Genomic DNA, 23001 nt, shown 5'->3' with positions numbered 1-23001 from the left:
TGGTTGAACTAGTTAGAGTCCCACCAACAGTGTAAAAGTGTTCCTATTTCTCCACATCCTCTCCAGCACCTGTTGTTTCCTGACTTTTTAATGATTGCCATTCTAACTGGTGTGAGATGGTATCTCATTGTGATTTTGATTTGCATTTCTCTGATGGCCAGTGATGATGAGCATTTTTTCATGTGTTTTTTGGCTGCATAAATGTCTTCTTTTGAGAAGTGTCTCTTCATGTCCTTTGCCCACTTTTTGATGGGGTTGTTTGTTTTTTTCTTGTAAATTTGTTAGAGTTCATTGTAGATTCTGGATATTAGCCCTTTGTCAGATAAGTAGGTTGCAAAAATTTTCTCCCATTTTGTAGGTTGCCTGTTCACTCTGATGGTAGTTTCTTTTGCTGTACAGAAGCTCTTTAGTTTAATTCGATCCCATTTGTCAATTTTGTCTTTTGTTGCCATTGCTTTTGGTGTTTTAGACATGAAGTCCTTGCCCATGCCTATGTCCTGAATGGTATTGCCTAGGTTTTCTTCTAGGGTTTTTATGGTTTTAGGTCTAACGTTTAAGTCTCTAATCCATGTTGAATTGATTTTTGTATAAGGTGTAAGGAAGGGATCCAGTTTCAGCTTTCTACATATGGCTAGCCAGTTTTCCCAGCACCATTTATTAAATAGGGAATCCTTTCCCCATTGCTTGTTTTTCTCAGGTTTGTCAAAGATCAGATAGTTGTAGATATGCGGCATTATTTCTGAGGGCTCTGTTCTGTTCCATTGATCTATATCTCTGTTTTGGTACCAGTACCATGCTGTTTTGGTTACTGTAGCCTTGTAGTATAGTTGGAAGTCAGGTAGCGTGATGCCTCCAGCTTTGTTCTTTTGGCTTAGGATTGATTTGGCGATGCGTGCTGTTTTTTGGTTCCGTATGAACTTTAAAGTAGTTTTTTCCAATTCTGTGAAGAAAGGCATTGGTAGCTTGATGGGGATGGCATTGAATCTATAAATTACCTTGGGCAGTATGGCCATTTTCACAATATTGATTCTTCCTACCCATGAGCATGGAATGTTGTTCCATTTCAAACTATCTCTCAGACCACAGTGCAATCAAACTAGAACTCAGGATTAAGAATCTCACTCAAAACCACTCAACTACATGGAAACTGAACAACCTGCTCCTGAATGACTACTGGGTACATAACAAAATGAAGGCAGAAATAAAGATGTTCTTTGAAACCGACGAGAACAAAGACACAACATACCAGAATCTCTGGGACTCATTCAAAGAAGTGTGTAGAGGGAAATTTATAGCACTAAATGCCCACAAGAGAAAGCAGGAAAGATCCAAAATTGACACCCTAACATCACAATTAAATGAACTAGAAAAGCAAGAGCAAACACATTCAAAAGCTAGTAGAAGGCAAGAAATAACTAAAATCAGAGCAGAACTGAAGGAAATAGAGACACAAAAAACCCTTCAAAAAATTAATGAATCCAGGAGTTGGTTTTTTGAAAGGATCAACAAAATAGATAGACCACTAGCAAGACTAATAAAGAAAAAAAGAGAGAAGAATCAAATAGATGCAATAAAAAATGATAAAGGGGATATCACCTCCGATCCCACAGAAATACAAACTACCATCAGAGAATACTACAAACACCTCTATGCAAATAAACTTGAAAATTTAGAAGAAATGGATAAATTCCTCGACACATACACTCTCCCAAGACTAAACCAGGAAGAAGTTGAATCTCTGAATAGACCAATAACAGGATCTGAAATTGTGGCAATAATCAATAGCTTACCAACCAAAAAGAGTCCAGGACCAGATGGATTCACAGCCGAATTCTACCAGAGGTACAAGGAGGAACTGGTACCCTTCCTTCTGAAACTATTCCAATCAATAGAAAAAGAGGGAATCCTCCCTAACTCATTTTATGAGGCCAGCATCATTCTGATACCAAAGCCTGGCAGAGGCACAACAAAAAAAGAGAATTTTAAACCAATATCCTTGATGAACATTGATGCAAAAATCCTCAATAAAATACTGGCAAAATGAATCCAGCAGCACATCAAAAAGCTTGTCCACCATGATCAAGTGGGCTTCATCCCTGGGATGCAAGGCTGGTTCAATATATGCAAATCAATAAATGTAATCCAGCATATAAACAGAGCCAAAGACAAAAACCACATGATTATCTCAATAGATGCAGAAAAGGCCTTTGACAAAATTCAACAACACTTCATGCTAAAAACTCTCAATAAATTAGGTATTGATGGGACATATTTCAAAATAATAAGAGCTATCTAGGACAAACCCACAGCCAATATCATACTGAATGGGCAAAAACTGGAAGCATTCCCTTTGAAAACTGGCACAAGACAGGGATGCCCTCTCTCACCACACCTATTCAACATAGTGTTGGAAGTTCTGGCCAGGGCAATTAGGCAGGAGAAGGAAATAAAGGGTATTCAATTAGGAAAAGAGGAAGTCAAATTGTCCCTGTTTGCAGACGACATGATTGTATATCTAGAAAACCCCATTGTCTCAGCCCAAAATCTCCTGAAGCTGATAAGCAACTTCAGCAAAGTCTCAGGATACAAAATCAATGTACAAAAATCACAAGCATTCTTATACACCAACAACAGACAAACAGAGAGCCAAATCATAAGTGAACTCGCATTCATAATTGCTTCAAAGAGAATAAAATACCTAGGAATCCAACTTACAAGGGATGTGAAGGACCTCTTCAAGGAGAACTACAAACCACTGCTCAATGAAATAAAATTAGATTTTAAATATAGATCGTCTTATTCTATATCTAAAGCTTATATTCCCTCTATACTAGAGCTGCTTCACAAATAACATGCTTTGTTTACTTTTAGTCTTACAATCATTATTTTATATAGGAGCAATATTTTATTGTTATAGGGATTAAGAGACATTTTACTATGCCTTGACATTGTAAATTGTACTATATTAGGTACTTGCTAGGTCACTGGATGGAGTCAAGCTGCCAAAGTTATATCTTGCTTCTATTCTGGGCAAGTAATGCCACAGTTTAACCTATGTTTAGACTTCCTAATTTACAGAATGGGAACAACGATCTCAAAGCCTTCTTTTCAGAATTAAATGAATTTGTTTGTGTATATGAATCCTTATATGTATATATAATGGATGTATATATATGCATGTATATGTGTTTGTTAAAATATAAAATCCATGCCATGTTTCACATTTGGAATCTAACCTCACTTCCCTGGAAATATAATCTAGGAAAAAAATCAAGTTTTTAATATACATTGTACACTTCCTTTCAGTAATGTGTTTATCCCGTTCTTTTCTTGCTTTGTTTTTGAATATGTTTGGGTAGTGTATGATTGTTGATTTCTTTCAAGACCTTACTAAGAGCTAGGCTTTTTGTTGAACATTAATGAGCTATATAAATAAACATTCCTATGATTGATGAATTATACAAATTCAAAGAATGATGTTAAAATTCAAGAGCACATATCTTTAGTATTTTTTAATAAAACTTTTGACAGTGGTGTTAACTATTTAAACATGGCTGGAATTTCATATTCTAAATAAAATATGCCTTTTGGTGACTTATAAATTTTAGACTAACAGTTTACTGCTTGCTTTCCCATGAATTTTTCTGTGTAATATTATTATTGACATATTGCAGATATATCTATACCAAGGTGTGTAACAAATAATATAAGATAAATTGCTCTTAAATGATTGCTTAGAAACTAAATCTTACACATCTCTACGTTGATCTAGCACTGTTTAACTATGTCAGAGTTGGTTACATATTTATATTACTGTTATTTGTGAATGCTTTTAATTGCTTTCATCTCTACAAATCTACAATAAAGCTCTAAACAATGATTTCAGCTTAAATTGATTAAATCTTCTAATCATGTAGAACTAGGTTGAGTTTGTATCTCATGATTTTTAGTTACAACTATGGACAGTGTTTCCTGGTTAGATTATAAAGCCTTTGGGAGAAGGTGTCAACTCTTGACCTCAAGTGATCCGCTCCCCTTGGCTTCCCAAAGTGTTGGGTTTACAGGTGTGAGCCACCGCACCCAGCCTATACCATATCATTTTGTGTGTGTTTTGCTGTTTGTAAAATCAGGGTGACATTAGTTTCTCAAGTAACCAATATCAAGTTCAAAACAAAACAAGAAGAACAACAATAAAAAAACAGATTTCATTCCTGTGTTATTATTTAGAATATAACCTTTGCAATGAATCCAATCATTTCATCCTGCTTTGGGCTCTCATTTATGGATGTTCTGCCTTGCATGTGTCTGCTAAATTTTCAGGAAGTTTCTGAGAAATTCCTCCAATCTTTACTGCTTACACTTCATTGGCAAGAACTTGATACTTGACCAAACCTATCAGCAAGGGGTGTTGGGAAATGTAGTCTTTATTCTGCTATGCTGTGTTCCCATGCATTAATTTCAGCTTTTATTATTCTTAGAGAAAATACTGAATATTTTTCTACATCTAGTGGTTTTCTCCACAGTAGCATCAATAATAATATTCATAGTAATTGAATAGAATCAGTAATTATAAACACAATTAACTTATACTTGTCATAAATTCATTTTTGTGAAGTCAGAAGCAATTTCTCTTTACTGACTCATTAACACCTTCTCTTCCCTTTCTCACCCTACACTTAAATATTCTTTCTATGCAGCAATAGTCCCAAGAGGAGCAGTGAAGCTAGTGTAGGTTTAGGTTTTTGTATAATTTGACATTGAAGAAAGCTATTTTACTATGTTGAGTTCATTTGCTTAATAAATATGATGACATGTATTATTGTTCAACAAATATTCACTTATTTGCCCTTCCTTTGTGAGTAGAGTTTTACTTCCCCAATTCACTTATGTTGGCTTTGGTCATGTAACATGCTACGGCCAAGAGAATGTTAGAGGAACTGACAGTAACAGGTAACAGGGGCTGGAAATGTGATTAGCTTTGGTGTCCCAATCTGCCATGAGAAGAACATGGCTTAGCTGCTTTTGGCCTGGTCAAGAGCATAAGATACATTGAGAAAATCTGAATTCAACCCACAGCCTGAAAGAGAACCATAGTCTGTCTCAATCACACCTCAACTAATCCAAAGATCCACGAGATAAAAGTAAATGTGTATTGTAAGCCCCTGAGAATTTTATGTTCACTTGTTGTATAGCAAAATACGATGGACACCACTATTAATTTATCTCATTCAATTTAATAAATTTCTTTTTTTCTATTAATACTGTCATTTAACAGACACCAAGCAATTCTATCCTTGGGACACATTTCATCAAAGTCCTCCTATCTGGATGAGATGTTTCTGCTTGGGCTTTTTCTTCTAGATTAATCCATATCAAATTAGGATTTAACTGGCAAGGCTGTAACACACATTGAAATGCTGAAGAACTTTCAATCAAAACGATACCACAAGGCAATTTCAGTAAGATTACTTTTGTCATTTAATGTGCTGAAGATCCAAGAAGGAATATAGCCATATAAATCTTCAAGGAAACTTTACATTTCCTTGATTTAATTGAGGTTAAGACCTAGATTTCTGGTCAGCTGCAAATCTGCAGGGCAGCTTTGCTGTTGGTGAGATGGTATTGGTCTATCCAAAAGTACTTCAACCACTACTTCCATACAAACATATGTGCATATGCCAAATAAAATTTCTGTTACCCTGCTTTGTTTGAAACTAACTGATTTCTTTTCTTCAATCTTTATGTAGTTGATATATGAGCGTAGGTTAGTTAATTCTGAAGAGCTATGAACACAAAATAACTAATAGTACCTCCTTTTAATTTTCCTGTGTTGATATCAATCTTCTTCATGGAATTAAATTACTATAGCATTATTAATAATTGCTTTTTTCTGAAGTTTTTTTCCAATGCCAACGCAAAATAATCCTAGAGACATGGTTGCTTGCAAATTGTGCAGATTGATTTCTAAGTATGAATTAAGCATATATTGATTGCCTATCAATGCATTGGATTTACCTGTAATTTAATGAAACTGAAAGATTTTAAGCTTTATAAAACTGAAAACAACAAACAAAATTGCATCATTTAATCTAGAGTTTGAAAAATACTTCAGAACTATAAACTGCCAATTTTTTTCAGAAATATGTAATTCACTGATTATTTCTTCTTCCTGCAAGGACAGATATTTATTTCAAAACTTGTTTATGTACTTAAAAAATTGCTAAAATCTCATTTTGTCTAATATAATATTTTTCTAATGTTAAATCTTACCTCTGGAACAAACGTTTTACTCCAGGAAGGCAAGTTTTTTTAGTTTCAGGAAAACAACTAAATTTGTTAAACATCAGAGGAAAACTAAGAACATTTTTTTCACCTTTTAAATTCCCACTGCATACTATTTTATCTAAAAATATTTCATAAAATATAAATTAATAAATACCAATTTGGAAACTCTTGATAATTTCATTCCTTATACTTCATAACTCATTACCTCATTTTGTCTACTTTGGTACAATTAAAAGTATGAAGATCTAGCTAAGGCCCAGTGCCTTGCTGGGTTTGAAAGCTGCAAACGAGAACAAGAAAACGTCTCTACTCTCCACTTCTTCACAATGCAAAAAACTGCTTTTAAGTGATGCAAGTTGATTAGTACTTTATTCTACCTAAAGCGTTTGGATTTGCCTCTGACAAGTACTGAATAAAGAAACAATATTGAGCCAGTAATAGTCAAAAGATACGTTTAGCTTTGTTTGTAATAAGCCATTATTTTTAAAGAAAGCTATTATATTCATATATTTTTATCGTATTTTTTCAAAGGATGATTCAAATAAAGTTGGGAGCAAGAAAATTAAAGTGTTTAAGACAGTTAATTCTGAGATTAGACACATGGGAAATTTTCATTTCTTCTTTGAACTAGTTTTTGGTTCCTCAATCTTAAAAACAAAAATTTCAGTGGAAAACATATTATTAAATTGGACATTCAGATAATGGATTATTAACATAGAAACATAAATATAAAAATACCAGTATGAGTAGAAATGATGAGATTTTAAATGAAGGAGGTGCACCTTCATGTAAAGTGTACTTTAAACGTAGGCTGGAGGAGACCTAGCTTACCAGCCCACTTCTGTATTACACAAAAAGGAGGATAAGGAGGAGAGGAAGGAGGAGAAAGAGGCCACAGACACCTTTTATAAATGAATCTTCTTTCTCACAGTGAATTGCAGGTTATTCTTCATGAATGTAGAGATAGTTTTGACTTGAAATTTTTGGGGTTTTTCTTGTTATTGTCAGAAAAAGTACATTATTACAAAGTCTGAATGACACAAGTGTGGTAACTACAAATTATTTTCTAGATTTTTGCAAAGATAATTATAAACTGGTAAACTACCATTCAACCCAGCAATCCTACTACTGGGTGTATACCCAGAGGAAAATAAATTGTTCTACCAAAAACACACATGTACTCATAGGTTCATTGCTGCACTATCTACAAAAGCAAAGACACGGAATCAACCTGGATGTCCATCAACACTGGACTGGATAAAGAAAATGTGGTATATATACACCATGGAATACAATGTAACCATAAAAAAAATCATATCCTTTGCAGCAACATGGATGCAGCTGGAGGTCATTGTCCTAAGCAAATTAATGCAGGAATGGAAAAACAAATACTGCATGCTCTCACTTGTAAGTGGGAGCTACACATTGAGTATACATGGACATAAAGATGAGAACAATAGAGATCAGGGACTACTAGAGGTGAAGAAGGTAAAGAGGAGGTAAGAGTTGAAAAACTACCTATGGGGTACTGTGCTCACTACATGGGTTAACAGGATCATTGGTACTCCAAACCTCAGTGACACACAATTTACCCATGTAAAAAACTGCACATGTACCCCCCCAAAACTAAAATAGTGTTGAAAAAACAAGAAAAGTTGATATTTAGAAAGTTTAAAGCTCAGTGTTGAGAGGAAGCAATCTATTCTTTTAATCCCTGTAAGTACCTATGGCCAGCAGTGGAGAGAGGAGGGTACTTATCAGGAAGCTGAATGCTTGCAGAAATCCTTAGATCTGGGAGTCTCTCACACTCTCCAAACTGACAAATCCCAAGACCAGTAAATGGCTTACTGCTCATCCTGAAAATGAATTTTCTTCAAAATCCTAAGTCACTGTGGTCTTAGAATAAAACTATGGCACCTCAAACATAAAGAGATCTTTCTGAGTGTGTATGGGTGGGGGAACACAATTACACAAGCAATATTTATATGAATTTCTCCAAGTATTACAAGTTAAGAAAGTGCATGGTTTGATACTAGCATTATTTATTTTGACAACATGAATTATTTTTAGTACTGTATTTTACTTATATAATATGCTCATGGAGAACACAGTACATTTTATAAACAGATTTTCCTACTCTTTTGAGCCTCGTAATACCATAAATATTCCCATTTTTAATAATTACTTGACTTATTCCAGTGAAAGTAAACATACTGACTATTACTGACTGGCATTACAGAACCATAGGAAGGGTATTGAGTCACAGCATTTACAGTTGCTGGAAAAAGAAAGTAATCTCAGAAAGAAAAAGAGCTAGAGAGGTTGTCCCAAAATTCTATTTGCCCATATTTCTGGCTTATTCCAGATAAATGCCTCCATAAAAGTGACGTTTGAAGAGATATACATAAAATTGCAAATAACCCATGTGACTATTCAAGGAAACAATATTCCAGTCATATAAATTGCTCAGAAAGAAGAATGGACTCTGCCTAATTTGAATTTCAGAAAGGTTTGTGTGACTATTCAGAAAAGGAGTGGTACAGAGTGAAATCAAGGGACAGATGTGAAATCATTCATTGTGAAGTAGAGTCTTTGGATGACTTTGAACATAATTTAATTTAAATTGTATGCATCTGGGTGAAGTTTAAAATATTTACTAAAAAAGATCAAATGGTGAAGCAGGAAGATTTTTAGGAGTTTATTTCCGTATTCCAGGCCATAAATGAAGGTTTAGTCTGAGGAGGTAATATGGAAAGCAATGATAATTGGTTGTATTCATAAGTTTTGAACTTCTAGTATATGAACACAGTTTGAGAATATGATATAGCAGACTAAGGTGCCTTCAAATCCCAAATCTCCTTTCTCTTTAACACTGATTAATTCTAAAGTTCCATACTGGGAGGTGTTCAACAAAAGTTAATTTATGAATGGTGTTTCTGTTGTAGAAGTAAGTATCCAGAAATCTAAATCCTTGCTTATGTTACTAGTTCTATAACCATCTCCTATGTGGATTGTTTTCTTGATAATCCTAAATTTGAAAAAGAAACAAGTCACAAATGAATCCACTATCGCCAATCTTTTTTTAAATATTATAATTTAATGTACCTTGCATGACTCAGTCTCTTTCAGGAGTATACGTGAAAGTTAAAATACCTAAGTATCAATGTGACACAATCATAAGGATTAAAAAAGCCCACATATTGCTTATTTTAAAATCTATAAAGATACTGCTAGCAAAGTAGTAATTTCTTTATTAAAAACTAAAAATGCCTTTGTATTTACACATTTTATAATTTAATGTAGCACATAGACAAATCCTGTAATTCCTTAAGGTAATTAAAATAATTTTAACCCTGTACATTTCTATGATTTATAATGTATAATTATCTTAAAGATGTAAAGGAATTTAAATAACCTTATTTATTTCCTTATTCCTTATTATTTTGGATAAATCATTTAGAATACATGTAATCATTCCAAAGTGCTTTAACTATTGAAATATTTCCAAATCAGTGAATAAATGTAGTGATAAGATGAACTTTATAGAGTTGTTATAAGTATTAGATATGATAATAAATATAAAGCTTTTAAAACAGTGTGTGGTACAAAATAAGGATTTAATAGATATATTTTAAATATATTAGGTATTTTGCATTTATATAAAATGTCTTTTGTCATTGTGTCAGAATGACCTCACCAACTTTTAAAACTCTTTCCACAGAAGATAGTATAATTTAATGGGAATAATACGACTACAATGTAAAAATCAAAATAATAATAAGTCTTAGGAGTATGATTTCCTTTAGCCTGCTCTATGACCAGCTTTTCCATATCAGAAAAAGGAGGATAATCAACCTGAATTACTTTCCTACCTCCTTAAATTGCTTTAAGGCTTATATGAGTGATCACATAGTAAAGTACGTATGCAAGCTGTTGATTCTGCTTTCATATGTTTCCACTTAAGTTATATACTTTGTTGTGGGAAGTCAGGGACCCTGAACAGAAGGATCGTTTGAAGCCATGGCAGAAGAACATAAATTGTGAAGATTTCATGGATATTTATTTGTTCCCCAAATTAATACTTTTATAATTTCTTACGCCTGTCTTTACTGCAGTCTCTGAACGTAAATTGTGAAGATTTCATGGACACTTACCACTTCCCCAATCAATAATCTTGTGATTTCCTTTGCCTGTCTTTAATCTCTTAATCCCATCATCTTAGTAAGCTGAGGATGAATGTCGCCTTAGGACCCTGTGATGATTGTGTTAACTGCACAAATTGTTTAACCAATATGAAATCTGGGCACCTTGAAAAAAGAACAGGATAACAGCGATGTTCAGGGAACAAGGGAGATAACCTTAAAGTCTGGCTGCCCGTGAGCTGGGCAGAACAGAGACATATTTCTCTTCTTTCAAAAGCAAATAGGAGAAATATCGCTGTATTCTTTTTCTCAGCATGGAACATCCCTGAGAAAGAGAATGCTTTCCCAGGGGGAGCCCTCTGAAATGGCCACTTTGGGAATGTCCGTCTTTTATGGTTGTAGATAAGGGATGAAATAAGCCCCGGTCTCCTGTAGCGCTCCCAGGCTTATTAGGACGAGGAAATTCCTGCCTAATAAATTTTGGTCAGACCAGTTGTCTGTTCTCAAACCGTGTCTCCTGATAAAATGTTATCAATGACAATGCATGCCCCAAACTTCATTAGCAATTTTAATTTCACCCCGGTCCTGTGATCTCGCTCTGCCTCCATTTGCCTTGTGATATTTTATTACCTTGTGAAGCATGTGATCTCTGTGACCCACACCCTATTCGTACACTCCCTCCCCTTTTGAAAATCAGTAATACAAGCTTGCTGGTTTTGCGGCTTGAGGGGCATCATGGAACCTACCGACATGTGATGTCACCCCCGGACACCCAACTTTAAAATTTCTCTCTTTTGGACTCTTTCCCTTTATTTCTCAGACCAGCCAACACTTAGGGAAAATAGAAAAGGACGCACGTGACATATCGGGGGTGGTTTCCCCTGATATTGCTTGCTAATTGGAGTAAACATCTATGGATACTGGAAATTTACTAATTAATAAAAATTAAAGTGCAATGGTAGTAGTTGTTGTTTCTTCTTAGTTCTGGAATTCTAAGGTTTATTACTGAGTTTGTCTATGATAAAAAATCTAGTAATTCAAAACTTCTTATACATATCATATTACTAGAGAACAAGAAAACTTTGGGAATTTAGTGATTCTATGATAACTCTAAGCAATTTAGCCTTTTTACATCTAGAAACCTGAGCTTCTCTCTCCTAAATTCTCTGTACGGCATGGCCTCTGGTTCAATACCTGTATACTTAAAAACTTAAAAACAGCCTATTTAAATATTAAAAATAAATATATTATTTGAATATATTTTGTTTATTATTATTAATGATTATTATTTTAGCAACAATACAAAGAAAAATGAGCTCTTCAAAAATTGCTTACACTATGGGCCCCATATATTTCCTTGTTTGTAGCTTTTGTTCAAATCAACTTTAGTACATAACCCAGAATACTTCATGACAATTATCATAACACAGATTCAAGAAAATGACCAAATTATTTTCTTGGGTGAATTCTTTCTATCAAAACTCATGTTCACAAAAGAGGTTTCTAATATTTGTGCCCATAGTCATCTTGTGAAATTGCATTTTCATAGCAAAGGCTTTCTAGGTCATATAACTTCTGACAAATGATTGCTTTGCTTTCTCCTATCATAAGCCACTGAGGTACTTATGGCACTACGTAACTGATAACATTTGAACACAAGCTTTTGATACTGCTCTGTCTATAGCATAGAAAATATAATATTCATGATTTAGATGAGATTATGACTAAAGAAATTTCACAATATTTTCTTGACATTTTAAGATTCATATTCCTGTAAAACTTAGAACTATGCCAGTAATGATTACTGTTTATCTAAGTAGTAGGAAATGATCTGTTAATAGAAAATCTGATACCTTGCAATTTGAAAGGGGCCTAATAACTGAGTGATAAGAATAGAATGAGTTGATTCCAAAGTTGGGTCCATGAAACCCTGTGAGAGTTTCAATTAGTTTGTTTTGCCTCTGTGATAAATGAATAAACAAATGTACATGTCTTCTGATATTTTTATGGCATATGAAAATATATGCATATACTAACTTTAGTATTTTATGAATTTATTATAAATATATTTCTAGAAAAAAAGCAGATGATTGGGCAATTTTCAACTTCAATGTATGCAATAAATCCTAAAGGCAGAAGTTGAGCCCTGGACTGGATGTCTTCTACTTATCTTTTCAGATAAAGCTTCTACCATTTTCTGCTCTGCTTGGTGCCTAGGGTGGATGCTGACTAGGGTGGATGACTAATCCCTTGCAGGCTTCTCGTTCTGTTTGCTTTGACCCATGGAGAGAAGTGACAGTAGCTAGAACTAAGTGAAAATAACAAGGCCAGTTTATTTATTCCCATAGCCTCCTCCCCTGTTGGATCTCCTTAGGAAGCTGCACTTCTGTGCTCAAAGACTACAATCCTTCTACTCACAGATCTAAATGTCCAGGCAGATAACTGCTTCCTCCTTTACCCATAGGAGCTGTAATGGTATCTACCTCATGCTGATACTGGCCCTGATGCAGTGAATAGCCCTTGTGGTTTCCCTTTCTCCTTCACACACCTTTGAAAATAGTTTTTTTTTTCTTTTATACCAACTCTCTGTGAATTGCCTAATTGGGGTGTGTAATTTATTTTCTGCCATGACTGTGATTGATATAACCCATTTCCAGGTTTTGTTATTTCTTTAAACCCAAACAGAATTCACTGGTTTTTCTTTTTTGAGACACTGCTCTTTTCCCTATATTATCCTGTCTTGATGGATCTCAGTAATAGCTATAGATATCATTCTCAATGATATCTATAGATACCATTCTCAATTATATATATATATATGTGTGTATATATATACACACACACACGAGAGAGAGAGAGAGAGGAAGAGATGATTGTCTCTCTCTCTCTTCAATTAGCAGAGCAGCTGTTAGTGGATTATATAATGTACATTTGCAAATATGATTCCTTACCCAGAAATGTCCTTTTCCTCTCTGTCTGCCAGGAAAACTGCTATTATTCCTCCAAATCTCAGATAATATGAAACCTCTTCCACTATACCTTCCTGAAAGTACTCTTCCATTCCAGGTTCAAATAATTACTCCATCCTTCCTAAGACATATGTTCTTGTTTCTTGTTTTACTTTAATCACTTTGTTATGGTTTATTTATATGTTAATTTATCCAAACTCAGATTGCTCCATGAAAGTAGAAATATGTCTTATTCATTTACCTACTCCAAAAGATTAGTATAGGACTTGATTCAGAGCAAGTGCTCAATAGATGTTTGTTAATCAGATTAGTATAAATGTAATGCCTGATAATTACTTCCATTTCCATCCATGTTGCTGCAAATGACCAAATTTCATTCTTTTTTAGGCTTAATAATATTCCTTTGTGCATATATACCACATTTTCTTTATTCATTCATCTCTTAATGGGCATTTAGTTTTATTCCATATTTTAGATATTGTGATACAGTGCTGCAATATGCATGTGAGTGCAGATGTCTTTTCCATATTGGTGTGTTGTTTTCTTGACATATCTGGAGCTGTCAGGGTATAGAGAGCACTCGCTGTGCTGTCCTGTACTGCTTACCCATGGCCGGCAGTGGAGAAAGTAGGGTACTTATCAGGAAGTTGAGTGTGGTCAGAAATATTGGGATCTGAGATTCCCTCACACTCAGTAAACTGAAAACACCCAAGGCCTGTAAATGGCTTACCGACTATTCTGAAAATGTTTCTTCAGCACCCTATGCCACTATGGTCTTAATATAAAACTATGGCATCTCAAACATAAAGGCATCTTTCTGAGTGTATGTGTTGTAGGGGGTGGGGGTTGGGAGCACAATTATGCAAGCAATACTTTGGTGGGGGGTTTTATTGTTCTTTGCTTTTTACGTGAATTTCTGTAAATATTGCAAGTTTAAAAAGTGCATAGTTTGATACTAGTGTCATTTATTTTAACAAAATAAATTCTTTTTTAGTACCAAATTTTGACAGGCTTTATATATATAATATGCTCATGGAGAACATAGTATGTTATAAAAACAGATTAAACAGATTTTTTTTACTCTTTTGAGCCTCATAATACCATAAATATTTCCATTTTTTAAATAATTACTTGACTAGTTCCAGTGAAAATCAGTACACTGATTATAATTCACTGGCATTACAGAGCCATAGACTGGTTACAAATGCCCAGATTACCTCTTACACAATGAGGTGCATCATTCCCCAGTGACGTCTTTTCTCTCAGTTTACACCCAGGACTAGATATTTTAGTACTAGCTTCTAAAACAGTTAGTACTTCATTTTTGTATTCAGATAATTTAAACTGAAAATGACAGACAGGCTTTCTACAAAATCCTTACCCTAGGGTCATGACCTAGGCATAAGTAGTGCTTTGAAACAACAAAACAAAACAACAACAAAAAACCACCTTCGACATACAAACACATTTTTAGTAAAATACTGTAGTATCTGAAACAGAGACTATTTTCTCAAAGTATATTTCTTATTGTGATATATATGGTTTAAAATATTTTTTTTCTAGCCACAGATAGACAGCAGTAGCAGTCATATTTAAAATGATATTTATTGGCCATGTTTTCATTCTAGAAATACTCACTTATTAGTCCAATCAATTCTGAAGATGCTTATTGAAGATGATTTTAGTAAATAGGATGGGACTTCCAGACTCTGTTTTCTAATACGAAACAACTTTACTTTATAAGTGGAAATACATTTTAATAATTATTTTTTCTTCTATCTCTTACATTTTCTTTTTTGAAAAAGTAGGCAAATTTGCACATAAACACCTGTTGTTATACTCTTCTTTCCAATGCCATCTCTTACTCATATTTCTTATCACCTTAATTTCCCATGAAGATGCAGTTAGGAGTAAGAAATTCTGGTTAATATTCAGAATTTTTTTCAGTAATAATTCTCAGGCTTCAAAGAACAGCTACCTCTTCTATGCTTCAGAACACAAACAAAAAGTATGTATAAATGATCTCAGATTCATCCTCTGCAATATATATTTAAAATTATAAAGAAAAGATGCTTCTCTTTGGTTTAGGAGAAAGGCTACTCATAAAAGACTAAAGCAAAATCCTAGCCTGTGTCTTTCCAGTATTTATTCCTGGCAGTCAAATGATCTTTCTATAGATGATCTCAGACCCATCATAAGCAACATATACTTAAAATTAGAAAGAAAGCATGCTTCTCTTGGGTCTATAAAAAAGGTTTCAGATAAAAGACTAAAATAGACTCAAAGGATGCATAATTTTCCAGTACAGTATTTATTTCTGACAAATAGAATCATTATGCAAAATTATGAAACCTATTATTCCAAAAATTGATGTGCCTAATGAATGTCAAAATTGGAGCAATTAGCATATTGATATTTTTTACAAATTCAACAATTATTTGAATTTTGCCATTAAGTTGATCACATTTGCACCCACATTGGAAGAAATGTGAGATTAAACTCATTATTCAATATTACACTATTTGAAATAAAACACCAATTGTAAATTCAATACAATGTTCCTGATGATAATTTAATCACAGAAATTAATAAATCCATCTATGTTTTACCCTTCATCTTCAGTGTCCACGTTATACAGAAACTCATTTACATGGTATTTCTTCAGGTTTGAGATTTACACAAGCAGTTGTTTTACAAGGTATTTGATTTTAGTTACAAAAGAAATGCAGATGGTGAAACAGATTGCTGTCATATTCTCCCTTGTTTATTTACACTTTTGCTATTGTAACTTCCATCTGAAACTTTCTACCAAGAACTGAGTAGATAATATGAAAATAGTTTGATCACAATGATGTCTTCATCCTCGTGTTATTCTGCTATGTAACATGCATCCCCACCTCCATGCTTTTGTCTCTGCTAAATTTCTCTATCTAGAACATCCTTCCCACATCTTTCACCTCTTCAGCACAAGTATAACCATCATTAGGAACTCCATTGGTGGAGACTTATATTAATCACAGGTCAATAAAACGGTGTATAACTGAATTTAGTATTTGTCTTCTATTTCTCTATCATCTTATCTTTTCAGGAATCAATACTATAACATTTGGTTGAATTATCAAAACTACATTTATTGAGCCCAGCTATTGTATCAATTATTTATTTATTTCATGCTCACTGCTCTTAGCCCCACCTAAGCCCATTAAATGCTGTAAACAAAGACTTGAATAGAACAAATCCTACTGTAAATAAAAATAAAATATGTGAAAGGAATCTAGCAGAGTGGCTGATATATAGTAGATTTAGTAAATGAAATAGTGCATTTATGATAAATGCTTTGTGATGCTCCAAGTTTAATTACAAGTGTCCAGAACTTTTTATAGAAACATCTTGTATTTTATTTGTTGCAGTAATTCAGAAGTGCAACAAATAAATTCAGAGGTAGCTGTGGAGTGATATTTGTCAGCCAATGATACATTATCATTTGAAAGCATGATTAACAGATGTCACTTAATGCCTCTCCTAATCATAATTTCTTTTTTTATTATTATTTTTAATTTTTGTGGGTACATGGAGGTTGCATATATTTATGGAGTACATAATGTGTTTTCACATATCTCCTTCAAGTTACAAACAATCCCATTATACTCTTTAAGTTATTTTAAAATGCACAATCAAGTTATTATTGACTATTGTTACCCTATTGCATCATCAAATAGTAGCTCTTATTCATTTTTTTCTATTTTTTGTACCCATTAACCATCCTCATCTCCCCCCAGCCCCCAGATCAAACAATGGACAAAAGATCTGAATAATCATTTCTCAAAAGAAGTCATAATTTCTTTTGATAACATCAACCCACAGGTCTTGACTCACTTCCCAGCTCATTCATTTAGGTGTGGAAAACTCACCAAATGAGGAGTCAATTGAAACATGGAGCCTGTTGATAAAAAGGAATCTGGATGATGGAGTTAGGTTATTTAGAACAATGAAGCCAAAAATAAAAAGGACAACCTATCTGAGCCATAGACAGTAAAAATATGTAAAAACAAAACCCAAAACACTTAATACGCTGAGAAAGTACTATGAAAAATAATAGCAGTGAGAAGCAGAAAGGAAAGAACTCCCTGTTCATATAAGGTCAAGAAACTAGCTTGAATTCTGATGGCTTTCCAACAGGAAAAAAAAAGTTAACTATATTTTATATTCTATTCCTTAATTCTTATGATATATAATCATTGTCTATAGTAAATATTCTCTTCTTAATTTATGAAAATTTCAATATTTATTTCCCTTGACACCAAAATTTTGAAAAAGCAACCTGAAAAGATAACCGAAATGTTACTTATGTGGACAGATATTAAAGAAGAGATACGCAAAATTAGCATTTCCAGGTAAATTCTTGTTTTTAATCTATTAATTTCAACTAGTTCATAGGTAAAGGTCAGAAAGTAATCACATTATTAAGCATAATGTGCAATTTCAAAAAATATAATGACAATATTTTAAGGTTTACAAGTCGGTGACACTGTTCAAAGCAAGTAAAATCAAAATATTTTATGATTTAGCCTTTATTATGTACTAGGCTCTGTGCCTGAGGAAGAAGACAATTGCCTTCCCTTTTATGATCTCGGCAGGTTACTGGGGCAGGCACAGAGATAATTAACTAAGATGATGCTGTGATTGTACTGATAGAGATGTATGCAGAGTATTAGGGGGTAACAAAGCAGATATGACATTCCACACTTTAAAGAAACAAAACTGTTACTTTTCTCCTACAACAATGAGTAAAAGATGTATTTCAGGAACATCTGTGCTTATAAACTTCAGATAAACGAGAAGCCTGTACTTACTTGTACAGTGTACATCCCTGTTATACACTATCTCTAGCTAAAACCCCCACAAATATTGATTATAATCAGTTTCTTACATTTCATTCTAAATTATTATTTTTTTCAATCCCCTGGCAAGATGACAATACTCGTAAAATCAAATTTTTCTATATTTGGAGATTGCAACACTGCAGCTGAACACATCTGGAAAACAACACTGATGAGCTGCACTTTAAATCTATGATCACTAACCTCAAATGTGCTTTTATGCTGCCCAGTGACCATGCAGTAAGTGCCATTTCTGCCTTCTCTCCTATTCTCCTAGATGACTATTTCTAATTTCTCCTCTTTTCCGAAACTCCCAGAAACAACCCCCATCCATCATTCTCAGCTGATGACCTTTCTCTCTAACTAGTTGAGAAAATCAAAGCATTTTGAAGGTAAACTCTACAAAGTCTAGCCTATTTGCAGTGCACTCTTCCAATTCCAAAATTCCCAATTTCTCTTCCTGATTTGTTTTTAGCCCTGACACGAGTCACCATCTGACACACTAGTTAGATAAAAAAACAAACAAACAAAAAACAAAACAAAAAAAAACACACAAGGATGATTTTAGTCTTGATCACTTTTCTACCTCCTTTGCCTAAAGCAGTTTCAGACTTATGGTAATTGTACCTAAATATAGAATAATTGAGGGAGGTGAGTAGTGCTTTACCAAGTGTGGCCTAAGGATCCTTAAGGGCTAGGTGAGGGCACCATGAACTGAGGAGGCAGCTGAGCAGATCATACTCTGACTTCCAAACTCGCCTCAATCAGAGCAGATCCACAGCTATTAACTTTCCTCTCAAGGTATCTAACTTGAGTGACTCTCCCAGTATAACTTAACGTGGACAGTGTTTCTCAATTTGGAGGTTACAGAAACTTTCCAGATGATCTCAATAAAAAGTGTAGACCTCCCTGACTGCAATTTCCAAGAAAATCTAGTTTAAAAGTGCTCAAGTGGGGCTCATAAAAGTACATTCTAGGAAACTGTGTTTTAGATTTTTTTTCCATCTATAGATTTTGAGAAATACTGTCTTCAAATACTTAAGATGTCAATCTGGATATGGTGGTGTGCACTTGCAATCCCAGCTATATGGGAGGCTCAGGAAGGTGAATCCCTTGAGCTCAGGAGTTTGAAGTTAGTCCGAGCAACATAGAGAGATCTCATCTCCAAATTTAAACAAAACAATAAGCTATTTTCTCTGGTTTCCAACTCCAATATTTCATATATTTATTGAGAGCTACTGTCTTCCCAAGATCAAAAAAGCATGGTCAGGACAATATTATCACCTGTATTGTTGTTTTATTTTCATGTTCTTTTCAAACATTTGCCCCTGTGCTCAGAGTTTAGAATCTTGTCAACATTTGGGGTAAATGCTGAATATTTTAGGTAACTGCAAAGGAAAATAAATGATTGATGACCAAAATGAATGCTTGCAAATAATGAAATTTGCCACCATCCTTGACTCAGCTGGTCAATATACATTGTTTATGGTTCCAAAACATTTTCCTGGACTTCATTTATCAAAAGCAACGAAAAAAGTGAAGACTTTGTGGCAGTCTTAATATCCTGATAGAGTAAAAGCATTTATATCTCCATTTTTATTAGCATTAAGCATATCTCATATCTGCAATATCATATATCACTGGGATATCATCCTTCATAGCTGGACATGCAAACCAGTTTGGGGAACAATAACATGAACAGATTAGAGCATGTGTTGTCTTCAAAAGGCTAAAAAAAAGGGGCAAAATTATCAATAAGTTAACTTCCCTTTGATGCCAAGGTGTACTGGAAAAATTAACCTCTAAATGTAGTGACCTCAAATTCAAATGGATGGTTTGACAAAGGATTGATTACATCTTATATAGGCAGCAATGAAAATGAAAAGTTTTATAGTCATATAAAATGTAAATCCCATTCATTTGTGCATTCACTGAGTCATCATTACTGAAATAGTAAATATCACAGCAAAGTTGACTAAGCTCCAATGGACATGGAGCTAGAATAAATTAAGTCTTCAGAGAAGTTTTTTAAAGAGAAATCACTGGAGGAGAGTGGTAGAGCTTTCTCTCACTTTAACTGTGAGTATATTATTTGTCTCAAGAAAGTTTCAGAGGATGGCTCCAGACAAGGATACAGATTTTGATTGATAAAAGTGTCCAGCTCTATAACAAAGAATAATTTGTAAAAGTTTCAATATATTTCAAAAGACTATGATAAATTTGCAAACCGTAAAAAATAAAAAAACAAAGTTTCATCAGAAGCAGGGAAGAAGGCTTTTAGATACTTCTACTCATCTCTACATAGTATTCAAAAGCTTCCAGCTAATTCTGTGATATCTCCCGAAGTTCAGTGCCCATTTTCATTTATTTTATGCCTGTTTTCACATATCAAATGTTTATTAAACTTTAAATGTATTAGTATGTAAAGCTCACAACAGTAATGTTGGCATCACAGCTTAACAATGTCCTTATGGTAGCTTAGTATCTTTGCTATACATACTGAGCCTATTTTTTTTGTGCATGCCTACTTCTATGTAAGAAAGCCAGTCTTTATTCATGCTACCACAGGCTTCTTATAGTCCTTTTCTTGTGATTTACACACCTGCCTTCATTTTCTCTCTGTTCCCCATCATGCCCTTTACATACACGTGCGTGCACGTGCACACACGCACACACACACTTCTAACTTACATATCCCAAGGGACAGTCACTCTAGAGTCCTCGGGATGATGGTCTCTATGGCTGTCTCAGTGCTATTCCCTACACCACTCCAAATGAGTTTGGAGATGAATCAGAGAACTCTGTCGACTTTTACCCAGACCTTTCAGCTCTTAAAAATTAATAAGACTAAAAAAAGTAATAAGACTAGGCCAGTGTTCCTTTGTCCACAGGCAATACCAAAGTCCCTATGTCAAGGTCAGGGTTCAAGGGGGAGATAGGAAAGAATTGCATTTCTTGGGCTTCTTGGATGCCAGTACATGGTTGACTGTGATCCCCCCATCCCCTGGCACCAGGAAGAGGTGAAAACAGATACTACTCTCCAGTGTTACATCTGAAGCTACCACAACCTGGACTCTTACTGAGACCAGATATGAATTAATTCAACTGGGCCCCTACAAACCCCCATTGTTATGGCCCCTAATACTGAATAAATGACTGCATTGGATGCCTTGCATATGTGCAGTTCTGCTTGCCTTTACCCCCATGTCCTGAGGAAATTGCTTTAATTTAGGGTAATTTTGGTAGGGTATGTAGAGTACCAAGAAGCAATCTGAATAACGGTGTCTAGCGCTACCGTCTACTCAAAGTAATCCAACCTCAGATAGACCCATCCCTTACAGAGCACAGTAAAGATGTTCAACATAATAGGCAGAGCTTCATATGGTATGAATGACTACCCAGGCCATCCAGCAGTGAGCCATATTACATTTTCATTGACTTATGGACTATGGCTAATGGTCTGGTTGTTTAGTTCTTCCAATGGCAAGCCTTGTACTGGCTTATAAACCAAGTCCTCCCCGTCCTGATGGAGATGAGGCACTTAGATAAAAATACGGCTCTGCTTCTGATAAGCTTCTGGTTATGCATGTGAATACTTACCAGAAGGAGAACAAAATTGAAGAACAGAACACTCTTGTCAGCTAAATGTGAAGACTGAATTGTCTTCCATTCCAGATCAAGCATATGTGCAACTAATTAATTCTTAGATTCACAGGATGAATTCTCCTAGAGATTCAGACATTATCTTAGACTGGGCCTACACATGTGGATTGCCATCGCCATTAGAAAACGCTGAAACAGGAAAAAGCGTCTCACCTGCAAGACCCTGACCAGTGCTAAATACACTGCCTAGGACCAGATCCTCCCAGGAAAGAGCCCAGGGCATTCTTGACGTACAGATTATGTTGAGTCCATCATTTCCTCCATGTGTTCCTCTTTACCTGACCTTACCAGATGTCATTCCATGAGAAATATGGAAAACTGTAGAGCTGAGGCCTCTTTTTGCATCTTGCTTATACAGTTACTGTAAACTAATAAAGGTTTAATTGCTACATTTGATTTGATTCATTATTCTAATTGACCACTTTGATATCTTGTTGCTCTGCAGTTCCCTGAAAAGATGCTAATAATAATTTTCAGCAGAAATCTAGTCCCTGTTAAAAATGCAATATGACTTCTAAAAATGAAGTCTTGAGACAGTTTGAATCCACATAGCCCACGCCACCCAGAAATAACGTACATGTAAGACCTGAAACTATAAACTACTAGAAGAAAACATTGGAAAAATGCTTCAGAACATTAATCTGAAAAAGGTTTTTTGAATAAGACCTCAAAAACATAGACAACACAAGCAAAAATAGACAAATGGAATTATATCAAGCTAAAACGCTTCTACACAGCAAAGGAAGAAATCAACAACATAAAGAGACAACCTACTGAATGGGAGAAAATATTCATCTGACAAAGGATTAATAACCAGGATTTATAAGGAACTGAAACAACTCAATAGCCAAAAAAAAAAAAAAAAAAAAGCACAGTAATCTGATTTGAAAATTACAAGTGAACTGAATTGATATTTCTTAAAAGAAGAAGTATTAATGACTGACAGGTATACAAAAGTGCTCAAAATCACTAATTATCAGGAAAATCCTAGTCAAATTTACAATGAAATATCATCTCATCCCAGATTAAATGGCTATTATCAAAAAGACAGAAAATAACAGA

Source organism: Gorilla gorilla, chromosome 9 (genome assembly GCF_029281585.2).
Source record: "Gorilla gorilla gorilla isolate KB3781 chromosome 9, NHGRI_mGorGor1-v2.1_pri, whole genome shotgun sequence".
Taxonomy (NCBI): Eukaryota; Metazoa; Chordata; class Mammalia; order Primates; family Hominidae; genus Gorilla; species Gorilla gorilla.
The sequence above is the reverse complement of the archived record's forward strand: the minus strand, read 5'-3'. Positions refer to the sequence as shown.